Source organism: Chlorocebus sabaeus, chromosome 25 (genome assembly GCF_047675955.1).
Source record: "Chlorocebus sabaeus isolate Y175 chromosome 25, mChlSab1.0.hap1, whole genome shotgun sequence".
NCBI classification, from domain to species: domain Eukaryota; kingdom Metazoa; phylum Chordata; class Mammalia; order Primates; family Cercopithecidae; genus Chlorocebus; species Chlorocebus sabaeus.
Genome location: NC_132928.1, coordinates 29,686,875 through 29,701,894, shown reverse-complemented (window position 1 = coordinate 29,701,894; position 15,020 = coordinate 29,686,875). Strand labels below are relative to the sequence as shown.

Here is a 15,020-nt window from a genome sequence, read left to right as displayed (position 1 = left end):
TTTGTTTTGTTTTTTTTTAAGGTGGGATTGAAATCTATTGTTCTAGATAAGTTTAACTAAAAGAGAAACTTGAAATGGAAGCAAGAGTCCCTAGACATAAAAAAAGAACAGGACACTGGATGATAACAAGAATAAAATTTTGCCAGGCAGGGACAGTGGCTCATGCCTATAATCCCAGCACCTTGGGAGGCCCAGGCAGGCAGATCATCTGAGATCAGGAGTTCGAGACCAGCCGGGCCAACATGGAGAAACCCCCATCTCTACTAAAAATACAAAAATTAGCCCAGTGTGGTGGCGGGTGCCTATAATCCCAGCTACTCAGGAGGCTGAGGCACGAGAATTGCTTGAACCCAGGAGGCAGAGGTTGCAATGAGCTGAGATTGCGCTACTGCACTCCAGCCTGGGTGACAGAGCTAGACTCCGTCTCAAAAACATAAAATAAAATTTTGCATTTTTAAATTATTTACTTTGTAGCGGAACGTATTAAACCTTGCAGATATTTAGTTCTTACAGTTTCTTTCAGTTTACACAGAAGTTTTCTTTCTAGAGTAGAACTGTGCAAACTGGGGGACAGCGAATTGCAATATACCTGCAGGAGTGTTCTGGAGCAGCTGTTTGCTTCCTGCCCTGCAGTGCTCTCAAGAAGCAGAGAAGAAAAGCAGAGAGCCAACTAGCTAAGGGCAGGGGTGACCCAGAGCAGGCAGGAGGCAAGCTTCTGTGACTCATTCGGGGCTGTAGCCCTTAGACCAAGGTTTGACAAGTGAGGGCAGTGGGAAGTTGCATAAACAGACCCACCATGCACTGTGCAGCTTCTCCAAGTGAGAGGAAGAGAGGAGGGAAGGAAAAGCCGATGTCTACCTACCCAGGCAGCCATCTCACTAAGTGGGGCAGTCTCTGCATCTGTTTCCTGATATACTAATGATGTCTTCCTGTGGTTCCCCGCCTTTTTATTTCATGTCAATTCTTTTGGATGTCTTTTTAATGCTGCCTTTTTAAGAGCTTCTTAAATTTGTCTTTTTAAAAACTTAATAAAATGTAAGTTAAAATTGTATACAAATTAAATTCATTTACATGCTCACTTAAATGTTTCCTGAGTACTTATTCTATACAAACAGTGTGTGCCAGGGATATGGCAATGAAGGAAGCAGAGACAGTCCCTGCCTCCATGGAGGAGTCTATGTCTGTGCTAGGAAGGTAACAGGCTGCAGATAGCCTTGCTTTTGTTTTCAAGAAGCATCTGTTTTTTTCTTTAAATCAAATTAATACAAATCTTACCTATATTAATGGGAAAAATTCAGTGTTTAAAAGAAAGTTACGGGAAAAAAAAGTTTAAAGTTTTACTATGTACTCAAAGGAATTCAAAGGAAACACAGGTTTCTCCTTTTTGGTAGACGAAATCCACCCAACCTGGATGTCATAATAAGGTCCTAAAAACTTCCATTATCTTACCTTAAGCATTTTTTCTTTTCTTTTTTTTTTTTGAGACAGGGTCTCATTCTGTCACCCAGGCTGGAGTGTAGTCATACGATCGTAGCTTTCTGCAGCCTCAATCTCCCAGGTTCAAGCAATCCTCCCACCTCAGCTTCCCAGGCAGCTGGAACTACAGGCACACACCACAACGCCCAGCTGATCTTTTCTATTTTTTGTAGAGATAGGATTTTGCCATGTTGCCCAGGCTGGTCTGGAGCTCTTGGGCTCAAGTGATCCTCCCACCTCAGCCTTCCAAAGTGCTGGGATTACAGGCATGAGCCACTGTGCCTGTCTCTTAAGTATTTTTGACAAGACAGGGGCATTCAAAGTGTGGTCTCCAGACCTGTATCATCAGCATTACTTGGAAACTTGTTTGAGAGGCATGCTGTCTCACCCAACCTAGACCTACCAAATCAGAAACTCCGGGGATAGGCCCCAGCAATTGGTGTTTTAGTAATCCTTCTGGGTGCTTTTGATACATACTAAAATGTAAAAGCCATTTCTATAAAATAGTGTCAATCAAAGCCGCTCCTAATGACAAGGCTCTATGCCTCAACAGGTTGCTATTCCCCACACCTGAAACTACTTAAATATCCTTTAGAGGCCAATTTTTAGCACCTGGTCCTTAGGCAAGACAGGTTTGAGAATAAAACAAGCTTTACTAGGGCTCCCTATGAGCTCTGAGTTCTGCTTTGAGCAACCTCACCCTTTTTGTATTCGCTTAACCAAGCCTTGCTTTGTTACTCAGTTGCAGTAACCCTGCCATGTTATTCTTTGTGGACTGTTGCAATAGTCCTAGCTAATATCGTGACCTCCTCATTTCCTAAATACACTGGGTGACAGCCTCCTAGCCTTGAAAACCAAGGTCAAAGTTTACCATTTCACACCTCCTGCCAAACTTCAGTCTGATTCCGACGTACTATAGGATCCATTGCCTCCTGCTTACTATGCAGTCTCTGTGAGTGGTGTTTCATCACATGTTAAAGCTTCCACCTGCTGATGGTAGCCATTGCTTCTCTGCCCACTTGGACCTCTGCCTGCAATGTGGCTTTCCTAAGGTCACAGGTATTCATGACAATCAGTTGAAACACCCACCTGGCACTGGACAAGAGACCTGGAGCATGTTCTATTTCCAGGTCTTAGAGACTAGTAGATAAACACCTTCCTATGATTTTAGTTGAGAAATAAAATTATATTGTAGGGGATGAAATAATAGATAATTGTGGTGCATAGGAAATCCTGTAACAAATATTTAATGTTCTACAATATATGGAAATCTTATGGGAAAAACACGGATCGACAATCCACAAATCTGCGTACCATTTACAGAACAAAAAATATCTTCAAAGAACCACCTTGATTCAATTACCTAGACTGAGGTTCCCACAGTCACTGGTAGAGTTCATGTTTGTGTCGTCCCCTTCTGTATCTCAGTATCTAGCACAATACATGGCAACATACAAACACCCCAAAAGTAGGTGTTGAATAAATGGAGACATAGTCTATTCCCCTTCTCTTGCTTTCCAGCTATTTTTTCAAGAGACAGGGTCTCCCTCTGTCACCCAGACTGGAGTTCAGTGGTGTAATCATAGCTTACTTCAGCCTCAAGCTCCTGGGTTCAGGAATTCTCCCACTTCAGCCTCCCAAATATCTTGGACTATAGATGCAAGCCACTGCACCCAGCTAATTTTTTATGATTTTTTGTAGAGACAGGGTCTTGCTATTTCATCCAGGCAGGTCTCAAACTCCTGGCCTCAAGCGATCCTCCCACCTCAGCCTCCTAAAATGCTGATATTAAAGAGCTAAGCAACCAGTCCAGGCCTAGCTAATTTTCAAATTAGCTTAATCATCATGATCACCTATTTATTAAATACCATTATATGAAACGTTAGAGCTGAAAAGGACTGCTAATTACACAAAGAGAACAAAGAGGAAGGAGTGGGTTAAATCGAAACACAGGTACACTGTCCTGGGAGTCAGACAACCTGGATTCATCTCTCAGTTGAGCCATTGGTTAACCAAATTACCTGAGCATGGAACGTCACGCCTGGGTGTCTCACTTTCCTCATCTGAAAAAGGATGAAGCTGGATTCTCCTTCTGGTTCTATCATTCTAGGATCATAAAATGGACCAAGGCCCCCCGACTTTTTGTTGCAGTGCATAAATAATGTAATTATTATAAACTAGACTGCCCAGTGTTATGTTCAGCTGAGAAAATCCTCAGTGAAGGTTTAATGTTGAACACCCCTATACATATGAGAAAAGTGGAAGACACTCATTTTTTCCTAGCTGCTATCAAATGTTTATGCATGCTAGTCGTTCTAAAATGAGAAACTGACCTAATGCTCCCCCAATGTGCCTAATGCAAGTTAAGATACAGGGAGTTTTTGTTGTTGTTGTTTTGTTTTGTTTTTTAATACTGCTTAACTGGCTTTCTGGGTGAGTGTAGTGGAGGATAGGAAATAAACCCCTTATTTGCAATGTTTCCCGATTACTGTGGTATAAACGCCCAGTATGATCAATTTCAAGCTACTAGCGTGGAGCCACTGGAGGTGGAATTGGGAAAAGATATACACAGTTCTGTCTCCAAGGCCAGGACAACCCAGTTTCAACAACACCACCACTAGCTGAATCTCACCAATCATTTTATTTATTTATTTATTTTGATGTATCCAAGTATTTTTAAGTTTTACATTTTATATGTGTAAAATATGCACTCAGATTCTTTCATTAGACATGTATTATTAATAACGTTCATCTTTTTTCTATTTTTAAGGTAGAGACAAGGTCTCTACGTTAGAGAAAGTGGAAAGGAGAAAACAGAGACATCGAGGATAAGAATAAATATTATTTGGTTAGACCAAGCACACTTTGAAAGTCAGGACAACGTCTCATACCGTCAATTCCCCTTCATAGGGCCTGTCAGACACATAGGCACACAATTCAGCCCTACTACTTACCCAGTCTATCTCCTCCCCAGTTCCCTCATACACTCTGGACACATGGACCTGCTAGTCCGCAGAGACACCAAGCTCGCTCCACTCCAGGGCATTTGCACAGTCCCTTCCTCTGCCTAGAATGTCCTTTCCCCTATTCTTGATGTGGCTGACTTCTATACATCATCCAGGCCTCTACTCAAATATCACCTGCTGTCCCTGCTATTCAATATTGCCTGCCACTTCAGTCACTCTCTACACTCCTTCTCTGATTTGTCTCCCAACACTTATCTGAAATTACAGTATTTTTTTAATGGAAGGATGGGTTGTGGAGGAAGAGGGATTTGGGGGTTTATTTTTAATTTTTTATTGTCTGTGTTTCACACTCCAATATAAGTCCTTTAATAAGAGGGTTTAGGTTCATCTCTACTCCATAAATACTTGTAAAATAAATCAGTGAATGAATGAGTGTACAGTTTTTCATTATTCATTTTAGGGGAGAAAATTGTAAAAGGGCTTTAAACAAAAGGAACCAAAATGATTTAGCTAAACTACATAAAATAGGCTCCATAAAGAAAGGTTAAAAGAGGCCGGGTGCAGTGGCTCACACGTGTAATCCCAGCACTTTGGGAGGCCAAGGCAAGAGGATCGCCTGAGGTCGGGAGTTCGAGACCAGCCTGACCAACATGGAGAAACCCCGTCTCTACTAAAAATATAAAATTAGCTGGTGTGGTGGCTCATACCTGTAATCCCAGCACTTTGGGAGGCTGAGGTGGGCAGGTCACCTGAGGTTGGAAGTTCAAGACCAGCCTGACCAACATGGAGAAACCCTGTTGACTTTATACAACTGAACACCCACTAGGATGGCTACAATCGAAAAGACAGACAATAATGTGTGTTCACAAGGATGTGGAGACATTGGAACCTTCTTACATTGCTAATAGGAATGTAAAATACTTTATCTACTATGGAAAACAGATTAATAGTTCCTCAAAATGTTAACGAGTTACCATACGACCCAATTCTGCTAATAGGTATATACCCAAGAGAGAAATGAAAACACATGCTCATATAAAAATCTGTACACAAACATTCATGGCAGCATCATTCACAATAGCCAAACAGTGGAAATAACCCATATGTCTATCAGCTGATGAATGCATAAACAAAAAGTGGCATGTCCATGAAATGGGATATTATTTTTCCATAAAAAGAAATGAAATGACCAGCGTGGTGGCTCACACCTGTAATCCCAGCACTTTGAGAGGCCAAGGTGTGTGGATCACCTGAGGTCAGGAGTTCAAGACCAACCTGGCCAACATGGTGAAACCCTGTCTCTACTAAAAATACAAAATTAGCCGGGCATGTTGGCATATGCCTGTAGTCCCAGCTACTTGGAAGTCTGAGGCAGGAGAATCTCTTGAACCTGGGAAGCAGAGGTTGCAGTGAGCCAAGATCATGCCATTGCACTCCAGCCTGGGCAACAAGAGCAAAACTCCGTCTCAAAAAAAAAAAAAAAAGCAAGAAAAAGAAAACAGAAATGCAGTGCTGATACATGCTACAATATGGATGAACTTTAAAAACATTGTACTGAGTGAAAGAAGCCAAACACAAAAAAAACCACATAGTGTATGATGCTACTTACATGAAATGTTCAGACTGATCAAATCCGTAAAGACACGTGGTTGGTGTGTGAGGAGGGAGGAATGGCGAGTGACTGCTAATGGGCACGTGGTTCCTTTTAGGGAAGATAAGAATGCCCTGGAATTAGATAGTGGTGATGGATGCACAACATGGATGCATAACATTGCGAACATGCTAAAATCCACTGAATTGGACACTTTAAATGGTGAATTTTATAATATCTAAATTTCGTCTCAATAAAAAATAGGGCTGCATTGGCCAAAGTAAATCAATGAGATAAGAAATTGCCCTCCGCTTAATGTAGGAGGGACTGAAAAGTCACATAGCAAAGGCTTGGCTATATAATCCATATCTAGAAGTGAGAAGTAGGAAAAATTATCCAACCTACTAAAAATAATTTTATGTATTTTTACGAATTTAAACATTTCTTCAAAATTTTTAAAGCAGGGGGATTCTTAATGCAGAAATTTGGGAATGTCTAAACTTAAATACATGTGGAGGGGGCAACATATTTCCTGTAGAAATCCTTGTTTTGGGAGCTTTTTGAAATAAGATGGAAATAAACCAAAACTTCATTAATTAAGGATGAGAAACAATTGGAACTTGTGAAGTATCTGATTTATGAACATTATTGAAGTCCACTTTTATTCTGTTCAAGTACGAACAACATAAACTAATCTAGCAGAAAAAAAATAACCTGGTAGAGATCTTTAGAGAATTAGTTTAGAGAGAAGAGTTTGAATTACAATTAGCACGTAAATTATCCATGCGTAAATTGTGCTTCCGAAATGCTTTATGGAATTTTTTAAGTGCCTCAAAATATTTTATTCTGTTGAACAATTTAAAAATCTCTTCCTGCCCCCAAGTCTTATTTACATATTTAATGTGTGTTTTCCGCAAATTAAGGGTTAGCTTAGCAAAATAAATCTCGGTACTGCTCCTGACTCAACCATCGCCAATTGGAAATTACTCAAGTTTCAGTTCTACCTGGTTTTACTCAAAGTAAATCATGGTAAAGCACTGAATGGGAGATCAGGTGTGGTGGCTCACACTTGTAATCCCAACACTTTGGGAGGCCAAGGCAGGAGGATCACTTGAACTTAGGAGTTCAATACCAGTCTGGGCAACATGGAGAAACCTCATCTTTACAAAAAATGCAAAAATTATCTCAACATGGTGGCATGTGCCTGTAGTCCCAACTACAAGGAAGACTGAGGTAGAAGAATCACTTGAGCCTGGGAGGTTGAGGCTGCAGTGAGCCATGATCATGCCACTGCACTCCAGCCTGGGTGACAGAGTGAGGCTCTGTCAGGAAAAAAAAAAAAAAAAAGCAGTTGTATTAGTCCATTCTCACACTGCTGTAAAGACATAACCGAGACTGGGTAATTTATAAAGAAAGGAGGTTTAATTGACTCACAGTTCCGCATGACTGGAAGACCTCAGGAAACACAATTATGTCGGAAGGGGAAAGGGGAAGCAGGCAACTTCTTCACAAGGCAGCAGGAGAGACTGCTCGTGAGAGCCCAGGAAAAACTATCATTTATGGAACCATCAGATCTCGTGAGAATTAACTCACTATCATGAGAACAGCATGGGGGAAAGCACCCCCATTATCCAATCACTTCCCTCCCTCTATACCTGAGGATTACAATTTGAGATGAGGTTTGGGTGGGGACACAGAGCCAAACCACATCAGCAGTGAATGAGAATAACGAAAGATTCTAAATTCAGCTCTCAGAATTAATGTGCCTGGATGTTCTGATTCCTGATCCAGTGTTCTTTTCCATACTCCTGGCTTATGCTGGCCAATGTTAATGTTCACCTGAAAACAAGATGCTCTCCTACATAGAAATTTTTCTGTGAAGCACAACTCATTAAGTCTTCTTGGCTTTATCTAAAACTGATCTGATTGTGTTACAGTTAAACTCGTACCTCTCTCATCTCACCATAACCTAAATTATCCTAGGTAGTTAGAAGCCAGACTGAAAATTATCAACATGCTCCAGAGGAATCATTTTTTGGTTCAAGATCCAAGAAAAACTGGGTACAACCTTTCCACACACAGAACCCTTCTGAATTGCAATTGCCCCCTTCACATTCACTGCTCAAAACTCAGCTCTTCAGAAGGGGGTGCACCATGGGCTCGAGAACCCTTGATTTCATGGGTTACCAGAAAAGATCGAGAAGGAAAATGAGCAAGGTAAGGAAAGAGAGCAGCGAATATGTTAGAGGCAATTCATGTACTAACAGACAGCAGGACTAGTATAGTACTGAAACCAGAGAGAGAAGAAATGCAAGAAAACAATGATAAGAAAAAGACGAGCTACTACTCCCTAGTCCAGGGCCAGATAGCTAGGCTGGTTCTCTCCTTTCCAATAGGAGGCCTCTGCCGCAAACATGCTCTGCCAGATCCTCAGTCAGGCCAAGAAGCATCTGAGGTTAATCCCTCTCCTTGAATTTATTGAAGCTGGAGGTACTGGAGCAACACTGGATGTCTTGCATCTGGCACTGTTCAATCCAAGTGTTAATTGAGGCAGAAACCATAACCCAGAAAGAACACTGGAACAAACTGGGTCCCAATGATTGACACAAGTTCTTCTCAGTGAATGTGGATTATAGCAAACTGAAGAAAGAATGCCCAGATTTTTGTTTGTTTGTTTGTTTTTGTTTTGTTTTGAGACAGAGTCTCTCCCTGTTGCCCAGGTTGGAGTGCAGTGACACGATCTCAGTTCACTGCAGCCTCTACCTCACGCCTCAGCCACCTGAGTGGCTGGGACTATAGGTGCACACCATCACATCTGACTAATTTTTGTATTTTTAGTAGAGATGGGGTTTCACCATGTTGGCCAGGCTGGTCTCAAACTCCTGACCTCAGGTGATCCTCCTGCCTCAGCCTCCCAAAGTGCTGGGATTAAGGCATGAGCCACTGTGCCTGGCCAAAGGTCCAGATTTCTAAATAAAATGTTTCACCATAAAGCTGCTTAGAATGAAGGTCTTCCAGAAGTCACTCACACAATTTTCCACTTATGTAGGAAATAGTTCTCCTCCAAATGCATGAAATCATGTTGATGTGTTGGAGATCACACTGATTAATAAATACCGACAATTGAACAAAACAAAAGGGAGCTGAAAGAAAGAAAAAAGGAGGAAGAAGCTGACAAATGCATAACAGGAAAGGCATACACTATTTTTTTTCTTTTTGAGATGGAGTTTCGCTCTATCACCCAGGCTAGAGTGCAATGGCACAATCTTGGCTCACTGCAACCTTCGCCTCTTGGGTTCAAGTGATTCTCCTGCCTCAACCTTCCAAGTAGCTGGGAATATCGATGCATGCCACCATGCCTGGCTAACTTTTTTGTATTTTTAGTAGAGATGGGGTTTCATCATGTTGGCCAGGCTGGTCTTGAACTCCTGACCTCAGGTGATCCTCCTGCCTCCGCCTCCCAAAGTGCTGGGATTACAGGTGTGAGCCACTGCTCCTGACCTGCACACACTATTTTTTGTTATAAAGATAATGTGGACAAAGTACCTCATCACACATGGTAAAAACTCAATCATATTTGTTGAATAAATAAATGACTGACTCTAAAGTAACTGCAATAAAATCAAACTCACTATTTTATCTCCAAAACTCATTATTTGCTGAATTCCCTTCTTCTGTAAAAATATAATCATTTTATGTTACCCAAGTCAAAACCCTGGAACCATCTCTGCTGTTCTTTTTGCCTCTCCCATCTCAGCTTCAATCATTTAAAGATAACTAATCCTTCCCTCATCAGGTCTATTTTATTCATCCCTTTCTGTGCACACTGATCACTTGAGTCCATATCTCAATATGGATTAAACAAGCATTTAGTGTATGCACATTACATGTCCTGAACCAGTCTACTAGTTACGTACCCTACACCAGTCTATCATTGGAGTTACTTCTTGCCTTCAATGAGTTCAAATCAGACATAGAAATAATACAATATGACAAAAGTAACCATGGAGCTATTTATATGGAAAATGCTACTTGACCAACTCAACCAATTTATAATCATCTCCCCTGTCTCATTCTCTTTAATCTCTTCCCTTTCAGATGAAAAATTTTTGCTAATATATCTTGAAAGATTACTATGCACCAGGCATTTCTGTAAGTAACAAGCATTTTACATAATTCACCTCATTCACTCCTCACAATAGCTCTAGAGGTAGGTGGTGTTATTATTTAATACCTCAATTTCAAAAATAAAGGAACAGTGTTTTTAAATCACAATTAAGAATAAAATATTTTTTCTCACCCCAGTTAGGATGGCTATTGTCAAAAAGACAATAAATGATAAATGATGGTGAGGACGTGGAGAAGGGGGAACATATGCTGTTGGTGGAAATGTAAATGAGAACACCCACTGTGGAGAACAGTATGCAGGTTCCTCAAAACACTACAAACAGAATTACTGTGTCGTCCAGCAATTCTCCAGTTGGGCATTTATCCAAAGGAAAGGAAATCATTATATCAAAGAGATATCTGCGCTCCCATATTTATTTCAGCCTTATACACAATAGCCAAATTATTGAATCAACCTAAGTGTCCAACAACAGATGAACAAATAAAGAAAATGTGGGATATATGCACAATGGATTACTATTTAGCCATAAAAAAGAATGAGATCCTGTCATCTGTGGCAACATAGATGGAACTAGAGGAAATCTTACCATGTGAAATAAGCCAGGAACAGAAAGCTACACACCACATGTTCTCATTCATATGTAGAAGCTAAAAAAGTTGATCTCATAGAAGTAATAAGTAGGACTGAGGCTACTACAGGCTGCCAAAGGGAGGTAAAAAGGATGAATAGGGAGGGATAAGTAAGGATTTGTTAAAGGATGCAAAATTACAGCTAGATAGGAGGAATAAGTTCTAGTGTTCTATTCCACTGTAGGATGACTACAGTTAACAATAATATATCATATAGTTTCAAATAGCTAGAAGGAGGATATCGAATGTCCCCAGTACAAAGAAATGGTAAATGTTTGAGATGATGGATATGCTAATTATCCTGATCTGATCACTATACAGTATATGTATTGAAACATCACTATGTAGCCCATGAAAATGTACAGTTTGTCCATTTAAAAAATTAAAATAAATAAATCATTTTAAAAATCAAAAAATCAATTTTTTTAAATGAGAGAACTAAGGCCCAGAATGAATAAATTACTCGCCAAGTTTACACAGCAAATAAATAACCAAGGCAGTGTGCCTGGTTCATTCAGCACCCGGGCCCTTCACCGCTGTATTGTACTGCACGTTATCACCAGATTCACTTTCTACTTTTTTTTTTTAAGATGGAGTATCACTCTGTCGCCCAGGTTGGAGTCCAGTGGCATGATCTTGGTTCACTGCAACCTCTGCCTCCCAGGTTCAAGCATTTCTCCTGCCTCAGTCTCCTGAGCAGCTGGGATTACAGGCATGCACCGCCACGCCCGGCTAATTTTTGTATTTTTAGTAGAAATGGGGTTTCACTATGTTGGCCGGCCTGGTCTCCAGTTCCTGACCTCAGGTGATCCACCCGCCTCAGCCTCCCAGAGCACAGGGATTACAGCTGTGGGCCACCGTGCCCAGCCTAGGTTCAATTTCTTAAACTATTCTGTCACTTGCTCTTCCAAAACCCATTTTCCACAGAACCAAATCCTTAGGAATTTTCAAGGCCCTTTTTATCTAACCATGACTCACTTTACTAGCCTTATTACTTCCCAATGCAAGCTCCATTCTCTTCAGGATGAATTCCATATTATTTCCACACATATCAGCTCATTTCAACCTGCTCCCTTTCCAGCCTGACTTGGTCTCTTCCTTTCCAGCTGTTTAAATTGTGTTTGTGCTTCAAGACCCAGTTTAAGTCACTTCTCCATAAAAATTTTCTCAACCACAGAAACCCACCTTCGTGACTCTCTCCTGTGAAATCTCAAAGCTTACTATCTGCCACAAACTGAATATTTAATTATAAACTACCTTGCACTGCCATTTAATTTACAAGTGCCAGCTAGGCATGCTGGCTCATGTCTGTAATCTCAGCACTTTGGGAGACTGACGAGGGAGAATTGCTCGAGCTCAGGAGTTTGAGACCAGCCTGGGCAATGTAGTGAGACTCATCTCTGTAAAAAAAATAATAATAATTAAAGATAAAATTAAAATTAAAATTTACAAGTGTCTAAGACTTAACTGTGAACTCCAGGAACCATGGATCCTAATCTTACATTTTTTTATATCCTCTTCCATATGTCTTTCACAAAAAGGTGTTTAAATGATCAAAGAAATAAATGAATGAATACTGGGATGTTAATAAACAGCTGATAACTTGGCTAACACTATTTGAGGGTTACAGGAAATGAAAATAGAAGATGAGGGCTTGCTGAAAAGATAAAATGCATATCAGGAAGAAAAGGTTACTATACATACTAGAAAAATTAATTTTTCAGTAGATATAAGTATATTATTAAATATGATATTATCATAACTACACTAATGAAAAAGGCCATACAAAATTTCAACCTAAACTAGTATTTAGCCACAGAGTTATACTTTTTTTTTTTTTGGTGACAGAGTCTCACTCTGTTGCCCAGGCTGGAGTGCAGTGGCATGATCTCGGCTCACTGCAACCTCTGCCTCCCCGGTTCAAGCGATTCTCCTGCCTCGGCATCTCGAGAGGCTGGGACTACAGGCACCCACCACCACGCCCTACTAATTTTTGTATTTTTATTAGAGATGGTGTTTTGCCATGTTAGCCAGGCTGGTCTCGAACTCCTGGCCTCAAGTGATCTGCCTACCTCCGTCTCTTGAAGTACTCAGATTACAGGTCCGAGTCACTGTGCCCAGATAGAGTTATACATTTTATTTATTTATTTATTTATTTTGAGACAAAGTCTGACTTTGTCACCCAGGCTGGAATGCAGTGGCACCTTGTCGGCTCATTACAACCTCTGTCTCCTGGGTTCAAGCAATTCTCCTGCCTCAGCCTCCCAAGTAGCTGGGATTACAGGCGCCCATCACCACGCCTAGCTAATTTTTATATTTTTAGTAGAGATGAGGTTTCACCATGTTAGCCAGACTGGTCTCGAACCCCTGACCTCAGGTGATCCTGGACCTGAGGACCTGCCTGGACCTCCCAAAGTGCTGGGATTACAGGCGTGAGCCACCGCACCCGGCCAAGTTACACATTTTTAATAACATTAAAAGGTGTTCAGCAATGTAATAATTAACCCAACTCAGATTTGTTGTCAGAATTTTCAGTCTAGTGCTTGCTTTGCTTTGGCAGCATACATACTAAGATTGGAAAGATACAGAGAGGATTAGCTTGGCCCCTGTGCAAGGATGACATGCAAATTCCTGAAGCATTCCACATTACATTTTTTTGGGGGGGGACAGAGTCTTGCTCTGTGGCCCAGGCTGGAGTGCAGTGGCCTGATCTCAGCTCACTGCAAGCTCCGCCTCCTGGGTTTACGCCATTCTCCTGCCTCAGCCTCCCGAGTAGCTGGGACTACAGTTGCCCACCACCTCGCCCGGCTAGTTTTTTTGTATTTTTTAGTAGAGACGGGGTTTCACCGTGTTAGCCAGGATGGCCTCGATCTCCTGACCTCAAGATCCGCCCATCTCGGCCTCCCAAAGCGCTGGGATTACAGGCTTGAGCCACCGCACCCGGCCCCATTACATTTTTTTAATAAAGTAAAAATATATACATTTTAAAAGAGGCCAGGCTCAGTGGCTCATGCCCCTAATCCCAGCACTTTGGGAGGTCAAAGTAGGTAGGTCACTTGAGGTCAGGAGTTTAAGACCAGCTGGCCAACATGGCAAAATCCTGTCTCTACTAAAAATATAAAAATTAACCAAGTGTGGTGGCACATGCCTGTAATCCCAGCTATTCAAAAGACTGAGGCAGGAGAATCACTTGAACCCGGGAGGCAGAGGTTGCAGTGAGCCAAGATTGCACCACTGCATTCCAGCCTGGGTGACCGAGTAAGACTGTCTTAAAGAGAAAAAAAAGAATTTTCAGTCTAGGCATCAGGAGGAAAGAAAACCTGAGGAATAACTGTTTGCCACAAGGTATTTCTCTTTTTTTCTTTTTTTGAGACAGGATCTTGCTGTGTCACCCAAGCTGGAGCACAGTGGTACAATCAGAGCTCACTGCAGCCTCGACCTGCCAAGCTCAAGCAATCTTCCCACCTCAGCTTCCCATGTAGCTGGGACTACAGGTGCCTACCGCCATATCTGGCTTTTTTTTTTTCTTTTCTTTTTTCTTTTTGTAGAGATGAGGGGTCTCACTCTGTTGCCCAGGCTGGTCTCGAACTCTTGGGCTCAAGTGATCCTTCCGCCTTGGCTTCCCAAAGTGCTGGGATTACAGGCGTGAACCACCATGCCTGGCCTCACAAGATATTCCTTATTCTTACCCCACTGAAGACAGCAGAAAAGGAAAGACACAAGTAAGATATAAGGAAGAACTCCCTTGTTCAACAACGTACTTCTGAGAAAAGTTACAGAATCATGTTTTTGAAGTCTCTAAAAAATGAGATATAGTTATAATTATTTCAAATGTCCAAGGCATAAATTAGGTGATTTCTGAAGAACATTTCCAAATTCTTCTTTTTTCCTAAGGCATGAGAGTGGGAACCTTTAAGCCGTACCTCAACCATTGGACCGCTCTTTCCTGCTGCTGCTTCGCCCTCCTAAGCACCAGAAGAACTTGACATTCCTCACAATACACCCAATACCCATTACCCAAAAAATAATGTTCTCTGAGTTGTGGATCTCTTAAAGTTTCCTGCAGTGTGAAGCCAAATCACAGTTCCCACGTCAAGTATTCAGCAATACACCCCACACGGCAACACGTTTAAGCTTTAATCAGAATGATGAAATTTCTGCCATGCAAATAGAACCTCCTTCCTATGGAGTACCGTATCAGTGTATTCTATTTACACCGATAATACCTT

General features: G+C 41.3%; 1 non-coding gene and 1 pseudogene across 1 annotated transcript; both read left to right on the top strand.

The window, feature by feature from the left end:
• Positions 1-8,447: 8,447 nt before the first annotated feature.
• Positions 8,448-14,777, top strand: LOC119619737 (cytochrome c oxidase subunit NDUFA4 pseudogene; annotated as a pseudogene).
• On the top strand, positions 13,340-13,442 carry LOC119619805 (U6 spliceosomal RNA). Its single transcript, XR_005236261.1, has one exon. It is a non-coding gene; the product is annotated as a U6 spliceosomal RNA (small nuclear RNA).
• Positions 14,778-15,020: the final 243 nt, after the last annotated feature.